Below are 20,083 nucleotides of genomic sequence, written 5' to 3'. Positions count from 1 at the left end.
ACTTGTATTGGACTGTGTTTAAGTACTATCCAAAAATACTGTATCGGGCCGATTAAGTAAAATTCGCGGGAGAGCCGGCTCTCCGACGTGAGAGCCTGCTCTCCTGATGCACACCCAGGCCACTCTCCTGCGCCCACGATCCTCTATTTAAATGAGGGCCTGCTGTAATAAGGAGGCGCTAGGGACACTAGCGCATCCCTAGCACCTCCTTATTGACAGAAGCGGCAGCTGTCAGCGGGTTTGACAGCCGACGCTTAATTTTACCGGCATCGGTTGTCGAACCCGCTGACAGCCACGGGTTCGGAAAATGGACACCAGCAAAATTGAGCGTTCATCTTCCAACCCGTGAACCGCGGGCAGATTTTTAATTTTTTTTTTTAAATTTTAATTTGTTTTTATTTTGGGGGCCTCCGACTTAATATCGCTATGATATTAGCAGTTTTTTCTGCTTTTCTGTACACTTTCCCGGTGCCGGCCGAAATTAACTCCTGCCTTCGGGCAGGCATTAATTTCTGAAAGTAAAATGTGTGGCTTGGCTGCACATTTTATTTTCTGTATCGCGCGGGACTAACTAATAGGCTCATCAACATGCATTTGCATGTTGTGGGCGCTATTAGTTTTTGGGGGGTTGGACATGCATTTTCCTCGCGCTATTACCCCTTACTGTATAAGAGGTAATATTAGCGCATGGAAAACGCGCATCTAGACGGTGGCTAACGGTGTGCTCAGCCTGAGCGCACCGTACTGAATCAGCCTGTATGTGAGCTATTGAGTTAATATAGAACCTGTCTTGTGAATGTCTCTGATCTCACATCTGAAGAAGGGATAAGAAAATTATTACTTACCTGCTAATTTTCGTTCCTGTAGTACCATGGATCAGTCCAGACAGTGGGTTATGTCCCCAATCCAGCAGATGGAGTCAGCACAAGCTTTGAGGGGGCGTATCCACATATACTACTACCCCCTCTGCAGGAGTTCAGTATCGAGTATATCAAAGCCAGAGTAGAAACCCCCGAAGGATCAAGTTTGTGGAAACAGATAATGAAAACAATTGTAACCGCAACAAGTAACTGCAAACATCCTACCAACTTGTAGGGAGCTGTGAAAAACAGCGAAAAGAAACAACTGTGAAGACACAGAACACTGCGAGCAAGAAGTAGCGCAGAGCTGAGCAGGATCAAGAAGCCAAACGCGGTGGGCATCTGGACTGATCCATGGTACTACAGGAACGAAAATTAGCAGGTAAGTAATAATTTTCTTTTCCCTGTACGTACCTGGATCAGTCCAGACAGTGGGATGTACCCAAGCTTCCCTAAATCGGGTGGGGTCCTGCGAGGCCTGCTCGGAGAACCTGCTCGCCAAAGTGTCCAGAGACCGAAGAGGCGAGGTGCAGACGATAGTGCCTCAAGAACGTGTGTAACGATTTCCAGGTGGCTGCCCTACAAATTTCCTGCGAGGATACCGAGCGAACCTCCGCCCAGGAAGCCACCTGAGAACGTGTAGAATGCGCTACGATTCTGGGTGGGGGAGTCCGACCCGCCCCAATGTAGGAAGCAGCAATGCCGGCCTTCAGCCATCTGGCAATGGTAGTCTTCGAGGCCTGAGACCCCTTCTTAGGACCGGCCCAGAGTACGAAGAGATGGTCAGAGGTCCGGAACTCATTTGTAGCCTCCAGATAGAGGCGCAGAGTGCGCTTGACTTTCAAGAGACGGAGAGACTTCGGCTCTGAGGAAGAGAAGGACGGCAACTCCACCGTCTGGTTCACATGGAATGCAGAAACCACCTTCGGAAGGAAGGAGGGAACGGTGCGAAGCGAAACTCCAGAGTCGGAGAAACGGAGATAGGGCTCGCTACACGACAGAGCCTGCAGCTCCGAGATGCGTCGAGCGGAACAGATGGCCACAAAAAATACAGTCTTGAGAGTGAGATCCTTTATCATTGCGCTGCGCAGCGGCTCGAACGGTGGTCCCGACAGGGAGCGAAGCACAATGTTAAGACTCCAGGAGGGACAAGGGTCCCGTAACGGAGGACATATATGCTTGACACCCTTGAGAAAACTAGAAATGTCAGGATACTGTAGAAGAGAGCCCCCATCGCTCAACAGCGAACCAAGGGCGGCCACCTGAACCCGTAGTGAATTATAGGCGAACCCTTTTTCCACCCCCGCCTGTAGAAACTGAAGGATCTGAGGTACAGAAGCCTTAGCGGGTCTCGTGGCCTGGCTGGTACACCACAGCTCGAACACCTTCCAGACTCGAACATAGGCCGCCGACGTCGATGTCTTTCGTGCCCGCAATAGCATGGATACTACCCGCCTCCGGGTAGCCCCGACGCCGGAGGCGGCGCCTCACAAAAGCCAGGCCGCAAGACAGAAGAGTTCTGCCTGCTCGAAAAATACCGGGCCCTGATGTAGGAGCTGGGGGAGGTGCCCCAGCCTGATTGGCCCGTCGATCACCAGCTGTAGCAGGTCCGCAAACCAGGGTCGCCTGGACCATTCTGGGGCGACGAAAACCACGGTCCCCTGATGGCTTTCTATTCTGCGGAGCATCCTGCCCACCAGGGGCCATGGTGGAAAAGCGTAGAGCAGAAGATGTGGCGGCCACGGGAGGACCAGGGCATCCACTCCCTCCGCGCCGCGCTCTCTCTGGCGACTGAAGAAGCGTGGAGTCTTGGCGTTGAGAGCGGACGCCATCAGATCCAAGTGGGGGGCCCCGCACCGATGGACGAGAAGTTGCATCGCTTTGTCGGAGAGAGACCACTCTCCGGGGTCCAGCAGTTGACGACTGAGGAAGTCCGCCTGGACGTTGTCCACACCGGCGATGTGCGAGGCCGCTAGCCGGACGAGATGACGCTCCGCCCATTGCATCAGCAGCGCCGCCTCGAGCGCGACCTGCGGGCTGCGCGTGCCTCCTTGTCGGTTGATGTAGGCCACGGTGGTAGCGTTGTCCGATAGGATTCTGACTTCCCGGTTCCGAAGAAGCGGGAGGAAATGTCGCAGAGCTAGCCGGACCGCTCTGGTTTCCAGACGGTTGATTGACCACTTCGCCTCCACCGTGGACCACGTCCCCTGTGTGGCGCTTCGATCGCAGACTGCACCCCAGCCTGCTAGACTGGCATCGGTAGTCACCACCACCCAATTTGGCAGATCGAGGGACACGCCACGGGCCAGGTTCGGCGGATCCAACCACCAGCCCAGACTGTCCCTGGCATTCTGCAGGAGCGGGAGAATCATCTGGTAGTCCTGCGATACTGGTTTCCAACGGGAGAGGAGCGCCCACTGTAAGGTCCTGATGTGCGCGAAAGCCCAAGGTACAAGGTCGATGGTGGACCCCATCACTCCCAGGAGTTGCAGGTAGTCCCAGGAGGTGGGCTCTGGTAACACAGAGAACCGTCGTGTGTGATCCCGCAAGGATTGAGCTTTGTCCTGGCGCAGAAAAACTTTGCCCAGTAGGGTGTCAAAGGTCGCCCCCAAAAATAACCCAAGCATTGCGAGGGCATGAGGGAGCTCTTGGAGAAGTTCACTACCCATCCCAGGGAATGTAGAAACCGTACTACTCGAGTCACCGCTGAGCGTCCATGATCGAATGACTTCGCCCGGAGGAGCCAATCGTCCAGATAAGGATGAACCAGGATGCCCTCCTTCCGGAGAGCTGCCGCCACGACTACCATGATCTTGGTGAAGGTGCGTGGCGCCGTCGCCAATCCAAACGGGAGAGCCGTGAACTGAAAATGTTGGTCCAGAATTTTGAAACGAAGGAAATGGTGGTGGTCCGGGCGGATGGGAATGTGCAGGTAGGCCTCCGTTAAGTCCAGGGAGGAGAGGAACTTCCCCCAATGCACCGCCGCAATCACTGACCGGAGCGTTTCCATGCGGAACCGAACGACTCGAAGGGATTTGTTGACTTCCTTGAGGTCTAGGATAGGCCGGAAGGAACCGTCCTTCTTTGGTACGACGAAATAGATGGAATAGTGGCCCGAGCCCACCTCTCCGAAGGGCACGGGCGCAATAGCGCCTATCTCCCAGAGTCTGTCCAGAGTCAGCTGCCCCGCTCCTCTCTTGAGGTCCGAGCCACAGGGGGAAAAGATGAACCTTCCCTGCGGGGGGCGGACAAATTCCAATGCGTAGCCGTGTTTTATGGTATCCAGGACCCACTGGTCCGAGGTGATCCGTGCCCACTCCGCGTAGAAATACGTTAGTCGGTCCCCAATCCTGGGGACAGGGGAGTGGGCGAGACTGGCATCATTGTGAAGACTTGGTATAGGGGTTCCCGGTTCCGGGAGTAGTGCGTGCGGGCCAACGCCCGCAAAAGGAGCGCAACCAGGGCTGAGACCTGGGGGCGAATGACCGGGAGCCTGCCTGTCTGTATCCCCTGTAGCGCCGTTGCGCTCTGGTCCGAGAAGAAGAAAATGCTCTGGATGGTCGAAACCTATCCTCCGGCAGCCGATGAACAGCGTTCTCCCCCAGGGACTTGATGATCTGGTCCAAATCCTCCCCGAAGAGGAACTTGCCCCTGAAGGGAAGAGAGCCCAGACTCGACTTAAAGGACGTATCAGCCGCCCAATTGCGTAGCCACAGTAGTCGTCGTGCTGCCACTACCGAAACCATGGATCTTGCGAGGACCCGAAAAAGGTCTTACGAGGCGTCCGCCCCATACGCCACTGCGGCTTCTAGCTGATCTGCCTGGGCAGCCTCATCGGATGGCAGGTTCTGAGACGTGAGGAGTGAGACCTCGAAAACCCGCTTAAGGAAAACTTCCAACTTACGATCCTGTGTGTCCCGCAACGCCGCACCTCCCGTCACTGGGATAGTCGTCCTCTTCGTGACCGCCGACACTGCGGAGTCCACCTTTGGGACCTTGATGAGGTCCAGAAATCTTCGGGGAGCAGGTACAGCTTTTCCATAGCCCGGCTGCTCTTCAGGGAGGCCTCCGGGGTGTCCCATTCCCTGGTGAGAAGTTGTAAAAACGAGTCATGAATGGGAAAAGCCCGAGCCCTCGGCCGGTGTGCCGTCAGGACAGGATCTCCCTTCCTTGAAGAAGTGATGACAGCGGGAGCTACTGGGGCAGGCGGGTCTGGTGGCGGGTCCAAATCTAATTCTTGGATGATCTGCGGGATGAGGTCGTCCAGCTCTTCGCTCTGGAAGAGGCGTAGGGTACGCGGATCATCCCCCCTCCTGCGTGCCGTCCCCTTGTCCCCCGTCCGGGAGGTCAAGTCCATGTCCCGCTGGGTCTGGCACCGCCCCCACTGCCGCGGGCATGGATCGGACCTGGGTAGGAAGGCGGGAGGCCCCCACTCCCGGAGGGTTGGGGGGGGGCCGGCGTCGAGGGCGACATCCGAGGGATCTTAGGAGGGGGGGTCCCACAGGTGCTTCCAGCCCCTGCAGATAAGCGGTATGCATGAGCAGGATAAACTCCGGAGAGAACCCCGGCCTGCTCGGGTGCGCTTCAGGGGCGGCGTGGTTCCTGCTCCCTGGCTCTGGGTGCTTGGTTCCTGCACCAAAATCGGGGGAACACCCCCGCTGGTAGAGTCCTCCAGGGATCCGTTCTCCCTCGTGGCCTCCAGGGATCCGTTCCCCCTCGTGGCCTGCACCTCAGGGCGCTCAGAATGTAAAATGGCCACCGTTCCCACCAAAAATGGCGGAGTGGCCGGCCCGCGCCACCCGGGCAAAAAAGAGAAATCAGTCAGGGACTGTGAGGTACCTTCCCCCCCCAGGAAGGCATCGTGCACAGATGCCCTCCCGGGAAATCCGGGACCCCGGGTCTCCGCAGGCCGCACAGCGGGACGGCCGCGGCATCGGGATCGCTGAAGGAGAAAAGAAAAAGCCACGGGGGGGGGCCACGCGCACAAAAGCGCCGCTGCGGGGGGGCCCGCACTGCCTGCTGTCCGAAAATAGAGGAGGGTGCCACGGGGGGCCCTTCCCGGCCACACGACCCGCCCCAGACATCTTTCCCTAAATGGCTGAGCAGCCCATGAGGAGCTGTAAAATGGCCGCGGGTGAGGGAGTAAAGAGCGAAGAGGCCGGCTCCACCGGCTTTCGCGGGCACCGGGGGCTGAGCTGTGAAGGAAAAAACTACAAAGGAAAAACAAACTTACCCCTGGCTGCAACGAGAAATAAACAGCAAGGCCGCAGAGAAGAGACAAGGAAGATAAGCCACTCCCCAGAAGTTGAAAGAACTCTGCCTTTTTTTTTTTTAAACTTAATACAAACTTGATACAAACTGGATCCACAGAAAAAGACAACAACAAGCCATAATCAAGCAAGAAAGTGAAGAAAAAGGAAAAGGAGGGGAAGCCTGATTCCCCTACTCGCATCTGCTGGAGTCAGAAGATACTGAACTCCTGCAGAGGGGGTAGTAGTATATATGGATACGCCCCCTCAAAGCTTGTGCTGACTCCATCTGCTGGATTGGGGACATAACCCACTGTCTGGACGGATCCAGGTACGTACAGGGAACTAAGTAGTTTTAAAAGCTTTTGTACAATATTTTTAGATACATATAATTTACTTAATAGCCTGACATGTTCTGTTTTCTTAAAAGGAGATGTATTGGTATTTAAGGCCTGCTGTAATATTTGCAGTATTGTTGCTTGAGCACTATTTTGCTATGGGAGGTTTACTATGTTGTAATTCCTTATTCATGCCTTTCTGAGGGCTAAGCCCATACCCACTACATGTTAAAATGGGCCTAATGCCATACAAATTCCAAATATCTTCTGTGTCTTGGGGAGAAGGAGCTGAGGGAGTGAGACTGCAGGAGACCTGGGGAGGGGGGGGAGGGGGGGAGAGGGGAGAGGAGAGGGAAATGAATGAGCAGGACTGCTGGTGACTCGAGGTGGAGGGGGGGGGGGGAGTGAGACTGAATCCCCTGCTATAAATGCCACTGCATGCCATTAATTGATATTCTTCTCCTTACTAAATATAAGGGGGGAAATACCCTCAAATGCCAGCAGTGGCCTTATCCTACCTCTAAATTCCCCCCCCTCAAAAGGATCCCGTTGCATTCATAATATTCAAAATAATTTATTAAAATGGTGCCATATTGTTTGTTCTCTCTGGTCTCTTTCAGAAATGCATAAACAGCAGCACTTTGCTGTTGTAGGGATTCATATCTCATTATTTGCCTCCTTGTGAGAATCCCATACTTATAAGTCATCATCCTGATCTACTTACTAAGACTGAGAAAAAAAAATGTTTAAAAGGATTGACTGAAAGCAAGTGGTAATAGAAAGCCTACATTTAGCATAATCCTCTTTAAAAGGCTGTTCCAACCACAGTAATCAAGAGTATAGTGTCAATCCAGATTCTTCATTATCTCTTCATAGCATTATGTATCATCATCTACCCAACAGCAAGTTACTAGATCATAAAATAAGATTACTGCCTTAAAATGCCAGGTCATATCACAAAAATACTCCTATCTCTCTATCTACCCATCAAAATAGAGTGGAAGTGCTTCTGAGTAATATGTGATTCATCAGAGCTGGTAGAGAAAATATTTATACTAGAGAACATTTATTTCTAAATAAAATAGTCAATCTGAAATTGATCCAATGTGGATAAACACATTACTTGCATTAGAATCTATTCCACTATCAAGCTGGATACTTCTGCTGAAACAAATATTTGTAATCCAATCACCATATTTAATATTTAGCTGTGAATAGTCTGTAGGGCATCAAATGGCTGGAAAGGTAAGTAATCATGGAAAGTTTGCTGTTTCTTTGTTAGCAAGCTACCCAGAACAAAATATCCTCAATGTTTTGCATGAGCAACTTACTAAAAATGTAACTGTAATTTAAGTCATGTATGTATTAATGATAGCACTACTGTGTTGCTCCTCCCATGCACTTCAGAGTTTCTGAGAAAATGTATGGGCATAGTGAAGATGAATGATTTGACGGTGAACAAAGCCACCATAATAGCATCAGCAGGATTTAAAACTAAGCACAGGAATAGATTTCAGCAAAATGAGTGCTCTTACTGTTTTGTTAATTTTTTTTTCTGTTGAATATTCACCGAGGTTTGCAAAGAAATAATTTGCATAACTTCCTGCTTCTCATATGCTGTTGGCTTCCAGTGTATGTTTAATAACATTATCATGCCATTGGCAAACTTATTAAATCAAAAGACCAAATCATTCTAGGGGAAATTAAATAAAAAAAAATCTATCTGGGTGATATCCAATGCATGCACAAAGAAAACAAGTGCCCAGCTATTACTCCTGCTTTCTTCATAAATAATAAACTTTATTATCCCATATGAGGGCAATTTTCAAAGGCATCTCTTCTCAAAGTCATATACCTAGGTAAGATGGCCTGGCTAAAAATTGCCCTTCTCAAATGTGGCTCAAAGTATGCACGGGTTCCATGGGACATGGACTTCTGGCCTCATTAAAAATACACTTTCTTGTGGGCATGGTTATTTATTTATTTTATTTATTTAGCAAATTTTCTGTACCGTCATTCAGTTATACCATCACAACGGTTTACATAATTAAGAAAATAAATACATAGTTATAGTATAAAATATAGGATAATTAAAATTAAAGAATTAAGGTACAAAACTATCAAGTACAATGTCATGTAAAATAATTAAATATCAAAGGCATAATAAAATATAAAATAGGTAAAATAGAGATAAAACAACGTAAAAGAAATGATTAGTTTACAGGCAGGTCTCAGACAGCTCCATTATAGGCTCTAGTAAACGGCCAAGTTTTCAGATTTCTTTTAAAAACCTTAAAATCAGATTGCATTCTTAATTCAAAGGGTGGCTCATCCACAGTTTCAGACCTGCTAGCTTACAGACGGGATTGTCATAAGGCCCTTTATTCACTGATCTAAGATTAGGCAGAGAAAGGAACCGGCACATGTCTATTCCATTCTGAAATGCAAGTGTGGTATTCTGAACCCTTCTTCCCCATCCCCAATGCTGTGCACAGTTAGCAGGTACAATGCACACAGACATTTTTAGCATCCATACTTTGAGCTTGCTAATTTTCAAAAAGAAACAATGTAGGTAGTTTTTCTTTCAAAATGTTACTGAAATATACACATTAAAAGTGCTCACATGGGGTAGATTTTAAAAGAAGCGTGCGGGTGTACATGTGCACGCAGTACTTGGCGTGCACACATGGACGCCCGATTTTATAACATGCACACGCAGTGTGCACATGTTATAAAATCGGGGTTCGGCGCACGCAAGGGGCTGCACAATTGTGCATTCTGCTCGCGCCAACACCGTGATCTTCACCCATTCCCTCCCAGGCCACTCCCTAACCCCCTACTCTATCCTTCCCACCCCTTCCCCTAACATTCCCACTCCCTAGCCCTATTCTAAACCCCCCCCCCGACCTTTATTGTACCTCTTGCGGCAAATGGCCACTGTGGTGGAGGCCTCTGGCCCCAGCCTGCCCCGCCCTCTCAGACCGCCCCGCTCCCTGGAATGTCCCTCCCCTTTTTCAAAGCCCCGGGACGTAGACGCGTCCCGGGGCTTTACGCGCGTCACTGGGCCTTTATAAAATAGGCTCGGCACATGTAACCCCCCCCCTACCCTAGAGCTTTGAAAATCCAGCCCATAGTTTGCAACCAAATAGGCTAGTTTTCCCCTACATCAAGTACAGTATTTTATATTAGAGATGTGAATCATGTGATCGATCGTCTTAACGATCGATTTCGGCTAGGAGGGGGAGGGAATCGGATCGTCGCAGTTTGGGTTTTTTAAATATCGTGTAAATCGTGTAAATCGTGTAAATCGAAAACCGGCAACCTAAAACATCCCTAAAACCCACCCCGACCCTTTAAAATAAATCCCCCACCCTCCCGAACCCCCCCAAAATGCCTTAAATTACCTGGGCTCCAGAGGAAGGCCGGCGCCATATGGCAACACGATTCGACTGCAGGAGGTCGTTCCGGACCCTGCTGGACTTTTGGCAAGTCTTGTGGGGGTCAGGAGGCCCCCCCAAGCTGGCCAAAAGTCCCTGGGGGTCCAGCGGGGGTCCAGAACGACCTCCTGCATGGTTTGCATTTCAGTTAGACTTCTCAACCTTAAAACCCCCTTTCTAGTCCAACATTAGAAAGAAACAGAACCAACTATACCACCTAACCACATTACCCTATTCAAAATCAGGTTCTCACATCTGACTGTCAGATACTCCCTTGTTTTTGATCCTGTGCTCCATCTTCCTGGCAGGGTATAGGACATTCCTGGCATCTCCAACATGTCATTTCCATAACTACTTTTTCTTCTTCCATTCCTCTATCATCTCTGGGGCTCTCTCTTTTTTTCTGCTTCTCTTCTCAGACCCAAGCCTGGTCATAGACTGAATCCCCATGAAACACTTCTCCTGACAAGAGGAGTCCCCAGGTTCACCAGCCTTGGCTGGGTACTTCCTTCACTCCTTGTTTTCAGTCTCCACCTGACAAAAATAGGAGCCCTAATTTATAGTTCTATGACCATAACCCAAGGAGTATGTTATATTCTGGTATGTTTGTAGACCCTGGATAGGGGTGAGAGCTGACTCCACCCACAGGGGGGAGCCCTGAGGGGACTCACCATGATAGGCGTGGCCTTAGCTGAGATGGACACACCAGCAATAGGCTTTATTATACTGGAAATGTAGAGGATCACACCAAGTGGGATAGATAGACACAGTCCAGAGATATGGGTGGCTTGTAGATGATATCCCCGGTAGTGGTCCACGGAGCGGGGTATGCCAGGGAGTCCCTCCTTCGTGGAACTTCCTGTATTGATCCAGTTGTGGCCCGTAGCGCAGGGTACGCCGAGGATCACAGGAGAGTGTTGAGAGTAGAGCAGGAGGTCAGCGGAGCTGAAGAGCAGATGGTACTCACTCTGAAGTGTGCAAGGAAGTTTGCTGAGGCGATCACGGTAGTGACCCGCGGCATGGGGGTACACCGAAGGTTCCGTCAGCAGAAGGGAGCGAAGTCACAAGGCTGAACCAGACAAGCCCACAGTAGGAGTAGAGAGATTCCAGGCAGGAGGGCCCTCCAAGGAGCGGATAGCCAGAACGCGACAAGGCCCCCGAGGAGCGGGTACCTAAAGCGTTCAAGTCTCTGGTCAGGACTGAGTTCAGCATAGTGAAGCAAGCGTCTCCGAAGGAGTGGAATTCAGCAGGAAGGAAGTCCTTGCTAACTCATGGATAGCTCAGACCGGCTGGCTCAAATACATGCAGGCAGATGACGTCATTCAGAGGGGACACCCTGAGGTTCCCGCCATGACCTGTATAAGATGGGACCTGGAATGTGCACGCGCGTGCATTAGGTAATACCCAATTCAAGATGGTGGACGGGATTGCCCACACCTTCCCAGGAACGCTGAGGAGAGCAGCATGGAGAGGCAGAGGTCGCCAATTGTCCTAAATTACTGGTGCAGGCAAAAAGAGGTGAGCAACAGAGGTCGCAGCCATCTGCGACCAACGGGCGCAACAGTACCCCTCTTCTTAGGGACCCTCCCAGGAGATTTCGGCTTCTTAGGATGAGTTAGATGAAATTGATGTATCAAATCTTTGTCAAGGATATTTGTAGCAAGCTCCCAGGTATTTTCTTCTGGTCCATATCCTTCCCAGGATATGAGGTACTCCCAGTGCTTCCCACGTTTGTAAATATGGAGAATGTCCTCCACTTGGTATGTAATATCCTTTTCGGCATCAAGAGGTTGAGGATCCAGAGTCTTGGTAGAAAACTCGGTGAGGACCAGCGGCTTCAAGAGAGATACATGGAAAGCATTATGTATCTTCATGGAAGCGGGTAACTGCAGGCTGTAAGTTACTGGTCCCAGATGACATGATATGAGTGTCTGAGTATCGCTGTTCTGACTGAGCATGGCTCCTACTTCGACATCGGAGGCATCAACCTCAACAATAAATGGTCGTCGAGGGTCTGGGTGGTGAAGGCATGGTTTTTTGAGGAAGGCTTCTTTGAAGGTCTGAAAGGCAGCAACTGCTTCAGGCAACCACTATGAAGGGTTGGCTCCTTTCTTAGTCATGGCAGTGAGTAGTGCCATCAAGGTGGAGTAGTGCGGGATGAATGAACGTTAATAATTGGTGAAGCCGAGGAAGCGGCGGAGTGCCTTTAGGCCAATGGGTTGAGGCCAGAACTATATGCTTTTGGTTTTTTATGGATCCATCTGGAACCCTCTGCTGGACACCATGTAGCCCAAAAAGAAAACAGACTCTTGCTGGAAGGCACATTTTTCAAGCTTAGCATAGAGACGGTTTCTCCCGTAGTCTCTGCAGAACTCTGACGACATCCACTTGATGCTTTGCAGATCTTGGGAAAAAATCAGTATGTCGTCTAAATACACAACCACACATTGGTACAGCATATCTCGCAGAATCTCATTCATCATATTTTGGAATATGGCCGGAGCGTTACATAGGCCAAAGGGCATGACCATATACTCAAAATGGCCATCTCGGGTATTAAAGGCTGTTTTCCACTCGTCCCCTTGATGAATACAGACCAGATTATAGGCCCCTTTTAGGTCCAGTTTTGTAAAAATCTTGGCTCCCTAGAGCCTGTCGAATAACTCTGAGATCAGAGGTAGGGGATAACGGTCCTTGATGGTAATTTCGTTTAGTCCTCTGTAGTCAATACATGGATGCAGGGATCCATCCTTTTTGCCGACAAAAAAGAATCCTGCGCCAGCAGGTGACTTGAAAGGTTGGATGAATCCTTTTTTTGCAAGTTTTCTTGGATATAGGCCGACATGGCCTTAGTCTCTGACAGAGAAAGTGGGTATACCTTCCTCTAGGAGGCTCTGAGCCTGGTTTTAGATTAATAGCACAGTCAAAAGACAGGTGTGGTGGTAGTACATCAGCTGCTTTCTTAAAAACATGTCGTGAAAGGACGTGTATTGTGGCAGCAAACCTGGAAGAGAAGCGGTGGTAGACATGCAGGGTATAGGAGTTACACTCTTGAGACACTTGTCATGATAAGCTGTACCCCAATGTGAAAGTTACATGGTGTTCCAGTCAAACTGGGGTGTGTGATCTTGCAGCCATGGGAGGCCAAGTATTATCAGATGAATGGCCTTGTCAAGAACCAAAAATGAGATAGTCTCCGTGTGAAGAGCACCAGTGTGCATGCAAATTGGTTGTGTGGTATGGAATACTTCTCCAGGTAATGGTTCGCCATGTATAGAAGAGAGAAGCAGCGGAGTGGATGTTAGAATGGTAGGAATCCGTAGATATTCCACCAACCTTTTAAGTATAAAATTGCAACCGGCTCTGGAATCGACAATTGCAAGAGTCTGGAATTCAAGGGTCCCGGAGATGATCGAGACTGGGAGTGTCAATGGAGGAGATGGTGTAGTAAGACCTAGGAAAAGTCCTCCGGCAGATCCTAGGTCTGCATATTTCCTGGACAGATGGGGCAGGATTGAACAGCATGGCCTGGTTGACCGCAGTACATACAGAGGCCCATTCTCTTACGGTAGCGCCTCTCCTTGGCGGTTAGATGGCTGCGGCCTAATTGCATGGGTTCATCTTCTTCAGGAATTGGTGTAGGCTGGGTGTGTGCTGCAGGTACGGCTCATGGATGCATACTCAGAGAGGTGTTTCTTAGGGCTCTTAACCTCTTGGGATCGTTCCCCTAGGCGATGATCAATTCTCCCAGCAAGGTTTATAAGTGAGTCCAAGGTATCAGGTAACTCATGTGCTGCAATTCATCCTTAATACGGGAGTTAAGGCCCTCAAGGAAAATCACACGTAGACACTCTAGATCCCAATGAATCTCTGAAGATAGTCTTGAATTCAATCACGTAGTCCTGGAGTGGCTTGGCTCCTTGTTGGAGATGTAACAGAGTGGATCTGGTGACTGTCTTGTATGCAGGGTCGTCAAATACTGACTTAAACAGAGCAAGAAAACCTGGCAAGTTGCTAACGATCGGGCATTGTATTCCCAGAGAGGTGAAGCCTAAGCCAGGGCTTTCCCATCTAAAAGAGACAGGATATACGTGGTCTTGGATACCGCAATAGGAAAGTAGGTTGGTTGTAATGACAAGTGCATACAGCACTGATTGAGGAAGCCTCTACATACCAGGGAATCTCCTGAGAAGCGAGTAGGGGCTGGCAGTGGTACTGCAGTTCGTCCTGGAACCACTGATGATGAGGCATCTTTATCAGACATTCTTGGAGTATTCAGTCATGAGTTCTACTGATTGAATGCATTAGTCAAGGTCGCTAAAGTCCTCTGTTGTTCAGCAATACATTGGGCCAGGCCAGGGATGGCCTGAAGGGCTGAGACCTGAGCCGGGTCCATGGAGTTAGCAATCTGTTATATTCTGGTATGTTTGTAGACCCTGGATCAGGGTGTGAGCTGACTCCACTCACAGGGAGGAGCCCTGTGGGGACTCACCACGATAGGCATGGCCTTAGCCGAGATGGACACAACAGCAATAGACTTTATTATACTGGAAATGTAGAGGACCCCACCAAGTGGATAGATAGACACAGTCCAGAGATATGGGTGGATCATAGATGATATCCCCAGTAGTGGTCCACAGAGCGGGGTATGCCGGGAAGTCCCTCCTTTGCTGGAACTTCCTGTATTGATCTGGTAGTGGCCTGCAGTGCAGGGTATGCTGAGGATCACAGGAGAATGTTGAGAGTAGAGCAGGAGGTCAGTGGAGCTGAAGAGCAGATGGTACTCACTCTGAAGTGTGCGAGGAAGGTTGCTGAGGCGATCATGGTAGTGGCCCAAGGCACGGGGTACACCAGAGGTTCCGTCAGCAGAAGGTAGCAAAGTCACAAGGCTGAACAAGACAAGCCCAGAGTAGGAGTAGAGAGATTCCAGGCAGGAGGGCCCTCTGAGGAGCGATAGCCAGAACGTGACAAGGCCCCTGAGGAGCGGGTACCTAAAGCGTTCAAGTCTCTGGTCAGGAACGAGTTCAGCATAGCGAAGCAAGCATCTCCGAAGGAGTGGAATTCAGCAGGAAGGAAGTCCTAACTTATAGGTAGCTCAGACCGGCTAGCTCAAATACACACAGGCAGATGACATCATGCGGAGGGGACGCCCCCAAGGTTCCCGCCATGACATGTATAAGATGGGGCCTGGCACGCGCGTGCCTTAGGTAATACCCGGTTCAAGATGGCGGATGGGATTGCCCACGCTGTCCCAGGAATGCTGAGGAGAGCGGTATGGAGAGGCAGAGGTCGCCAATTGTCCTAGAATTACTGGTGAAGGCAAAAAGGAGGTGAGCAACAGAGGCCGACAGGCGCAACAGAGCATCTGTACTCCCACCCCCTTAAAGGACAACACTCCACAAAACCCATTAACCAACATCATTTGGAAATGATCTTGACTCTTCAGCTTGGAGAAGAGATGGATGATGGGATATATGATAAAGGGGCTATAAAATAATGAGTGGAATGGAATGAGTAGATTTTTTTTTTAATTTTATTTTTATTGCAATTTCAACATATATTACAGAATTCAACATTCTCAGAAAACAGATTTTAGCAATCTCAAATTAAGAAAACAATTTCCAGTTATTACATTTTTATATTTCTGTCTTATATCATAGGAAAATGGGGGAGTCCATTTAGTACTGAGCAGTCAAAAAAGGAAAATTAAAATCAAAACTAAAAATTTGCCAACCGCCTAGATAGGAGCCATGATTAACCTCTATTTTACCGAAATCTATGGTTTATTCAGGAATGTGAATCTAGATACGCACATAATTGCATGGGGGTCAAAGAATATATACCTAGACTCTTGATAAATAACAATACATTTACAGGGGAAACCTAATATAAATTTTGCACCCCTTGCGGTAATTTCCTGTCTCATTTGCAAAAATTTCCTACGCTTATCCTGAGTTGATTTAATAACATCCGGATAAATCCATATCCTATGACCATGGAAATTATAACCTTGATTTCTAAGGTACATCCTTAACACAGCATCCCTCTCAGCAATAAAAACAAATGTTACTACTAAAGTTTCCCTTGTTTCAATAGTAGTTTCTAAAGTCAAATCAAGTAGTGCCATAGCATTCAAAGGGTCCTCTTGACACCCTTGCAGATGTTGATCGCCTTCCTTCCTTTCCTTAAGCCTCGGTATATAATACATTTTTGAAATAGCTGGTAATCCTTCTTCAGGAAATTTTAAAATGTTCTTTAAGTAAAATTTAAACATATCTCTCGGAGCCACAGCTTTTATCTTTGGAAAGTTCAATACTCTGAGATTATTTCTTCTAGACTCATTTTCCATTCTCTCCATTCTAATAAAGGAAATAGTCTCAGATTTAATTAGATTATTCTGAATTTCTTCATTTTTCTTAAGTTTTAATTCCATTTCCTTCACATTTTTTTCCACAGACAATATTTTCAAGTCTAGATTTTTAGTGCTTTGCAAATTTTCTTTTAACATTGTAGTCAATGCGTTAATAGAACTTTCCATTGAAACAAGCATTTTCCATATTAAATCAAGAGTTATTTCTGGAGGCTTAACTAAAGGTAGGTTGCATATCACTTGTACCTCTGATTCATCTGTCCCTGTAGCCACAGGAACTCCGTTCACACCATCTTGATGTTGTTGCAGATCGGTCTCCATGCCCCTAGAGCCCTGAGAAACCAGGCTCTCCGAAAGGATTGCACTGCCTGCTTCCTTTCTCAGGGCAGTTGTTAGTAATGAAGCCGTCTTTCCCTCCAGCCACCAACCGTGGTGTCTCCAGATATACTGAAGATCTCTGACGGTGGTTCCAGAGGAATCGGAGCGCCGGGGCTGAGGGATGACTCCTCCACCTGGGGGCTTGGCGTCTGCTCCACGTTGGACACTCCCGCGGTTCCTCCCTCCGGCAAATGTCTCATGGATCCAGCTAACAACGTATCGATTCGCGGTTGTCTCCAGTCGGAAATCGGCGTTGAGATAGAAATTACTATCAATTTCGCCTTTCTTTTAGTATGAGGCATTTGAGAAAGGATCAGGGAAATCTAGAGAAAGGTAAATTGCATAAAATTTGTGGAGCGATATTGTGAGCGTCCTCTCTAGGCGGTGGCCATCTTGGACTCCCCGTGGAATGAGTAGATTTTAATCAGTTGTTTCTCTTTCAAAAAGTACAAAGACAAGGAGACACACAATGAAGTTACTAGGTAATACATTTAAAGCTGTTGTGATTCTGCCTGCTAAGCAGACTCCCAACCACCAGAGGTTCCCAAGGAGCTACATCTACTCTTGCCCCAAAAATAGTCTTCATGATTCCATGACTCAGAAGGGCTTAGCCTATTTAACTTTGCCTCTTGCTTTGTCATCGAGTCTGCTTGGCTCCCTGTCTGCATATGCTTTGCAGCTTTCCCAGGCCTGCTACCTTGCTTCAGCTGTTGCCTTAGCCATAGCTATTGCCTCAGCCATAGTCTTAGCCTTAGCTCCAGCTATTGCCTTAGCCTTAGCCTCAGCAATTGCCTGAGCCATAGCCTCAGCTATTGCCTTAGCCTCAAGCTTCAGCCATAGCCTTAGCCTCAGCCTCAACTATAGCACTAGCCTTAGCCTCAAGCCTCAGCCATAGCCTTAGCCTCAGCTATAGCCCTAGTGTTAGCCTTAGCCTTATCCATAGCCTCAGCTATTGCCTCAGCTATAGCCTTAGTCTCAGCCCTAGCTATAGCCACAGTCCCTTTGCCTAAGGACCCTCAGGCCCTCCATATTTTCTGTTTGGCCTAGTCCCTTTCTTGATTGTGTCTTGTTGCTGTATCCAGCCTGTTGCGTCCATCGGTCTCAGACGGCTTTGACTTCTGTGCTTCATCTTTCTTCCTTCTCTCTCCTCAAGCCTTGGGAGGCTGGCTGCCACCATGTCTTCATGCTGCTCTCCTCGGCGTACCCAAATTGACAACGGCATTCGCCATGTTTCTCCTAAGGGCCTCCTAGGGTGCGCACACACACGCCGCCCACATCTTTATTCACGTCATGGCGGGAACCTCAGGGGTGTCCCCTCCGAGTGACATCAGCACATCCTGGTATTTAGCCTGCCCTTCGTTTGCTAACAAACTGAGTTAGCAAGGATTGGAATGCTCTGATCTAAGCTGCTCTGCTGCTTCCCAGCAGCCGCTGGATGCTCTCTCTCTCTGCCCTTCGGGGTAATTCATCACTAACCTGGGTACTCGCTCCTCGAGGGCCTGCATTCCCTACGCTGGTGCCTGCATCCATTCTACTTCTGCCTGCCAGGATCTTCATCAATACAGCCAACTGCTCAGTGAGTACTAACACTCTGTCTGTCTCACCTACAGCTTCAGCGCTTGGAGTCTGCATCCGGGTCCTACCTCTGCTACCCTGCGCTGCCCTTCAGCAACCCAAGTGTGGGACTGGTCTCCTCTGCCGAGGACACCTGGACTGCTTCTACTGAGTTACCTTCACTGCTGTCCAACCTGGGCAGTGCCATCAAGCTGTATAATAAATACAAATTCTCTGTGTCTGCGTGTAGAGTCTAGCCTAGTACTGTGGTTCCTCACGAGGCTTCTCCCCGTGGGAGTGGCCATCACTGCAGTACCCAAGAATCCACTTCAACACCTCAAAACGATAACACAGCCATTGTCTTAACCTTTGTTTCATTTCAAACTCCAGCTTTGCCTTGCCTCAGACTCCACTTTGCCTTGCCTCAGGCATTGTGTCCCAAGCCAGGCTACTTCAATTCCAGCTAGTCTAAACCCTGCTGGCCGCTGGAACCCAAATGCTCAACCTTCGGGAGAGGTGGCTGGTATAGACAGAAGATTCCCTAGCTCAATCCTTCCTTGCCCTGAGGTCCTGGACTGTTCCTATGGGGGTTCCTAGCCTTACTGGGTCCTCAATCATAACAAAAACTATTAAGAGAAAATATTTTTTTACTCAGCGCATAATTAAGCTCTATTTATTTATTATTTATTTATTTATTTATTTATTTATTTATTTACTTATTTAAGGTTTTTTATCTATCGACATTTGTAAGAACATCATGCCAGTTTACATCGAACAATATTAACAGAAACAAAAGTTACCTAGAACAAGGGAAATTGAAACCGGGGCTTAAGGAAGTAAGGGAGATTAATAAATAAAATGAACATCGGAAAAGCTAATTAAAATGATAAAATATTGACTAGCACAATTTGAAGCAGAAGATATGGGAACAGAATAATACATAGGGGAAAAGATTAAATAGATTAATAACTAAAATGAACATCAGAAAAGTTAATTAAAATGATACAATATTGACAAGCACAATTTGAAACAGAAGATATGGAAAAACAGAATACATAGGGGAAAAGAGGGGCAAAATAAATAAGGGGCACAATACATAGGGGAAAAGAGGGGCAAAAGCTCTAGAATTTGTTGCCAGAGGATATGGTGAAAGCTATTAATGTAGCTGTGTTCAAAAAAGGTATGGACAAGTTCCTGGAGGAAAAGTTCACTAACCGTTATTAAGGTAGAATTGCAGAAATCCACTGCTTATTCTTGGGATAAGCAGCTTGGAATCTATCTACCCCTTGGGATCCTGCCAGATACTTGTGACCTGGATTGGCCACTGTTGGAAACAGGATTCTGGGCTTGATGGGCCTTTGATATGACCCAGTATGGCAAGTCTTATGTTCTTATGTCCCTCCATAGACTTTATGGACATTACCTATACCATGGGCTTTTGCCACTCCTGCTGCTATCTGGTAGCCATTCACCAGAAGATGCTGATAATATAAACAGCAAGAAAAATGTTTCTATTTCTTGTGGGTCAATGCCAAATGCTTTCACTTCCTGTTCATAAATGACAGTGGCAGACGAAAGGTAGCTCCAGACTGCAATGAAAGGGGATGTGATGCTGTGGGAGTCTTTAATCAGTCAGATGATGATTGGATCAGTAGATGATCAATGGATAAAAGAGGCACTTAGAGATGACAAAAAGCAGAAAGACTAAATTAATTATTTGCTTTCGTATTCACTAAGGAAGATGTAAAAAAAGATACCCATGACCAAAATGATAATGGGATGGAATGATTCACCTTAGGAAAGGCTAAAGAAGTTAGGATGCTTCAGCTTGGAGAAGAGACGGCTGAGGGGAGATATGATAGAAGTTTATAAAATAATTGTTATGAGCGCGAATAGA

Source organism: Rhinatrema bivittatum, chromosome 1 (assembly GCF_901001135.1).
Source record: "Rhinatrema bivittatum chromosome 1, aRhiBiv1.1, whole genome shotgun sequence".
NCBI classification, from domain to species: domain Eukaryota; kingdom Metazoa; phylum Chordata; class Amphibia; order Gymnophiona; family Rhinatrematidae; genus Rhinatrema; species Rhinatrema bivittatum.
This window is presented reverse-complemented; position numbering follows the sequence as displayed.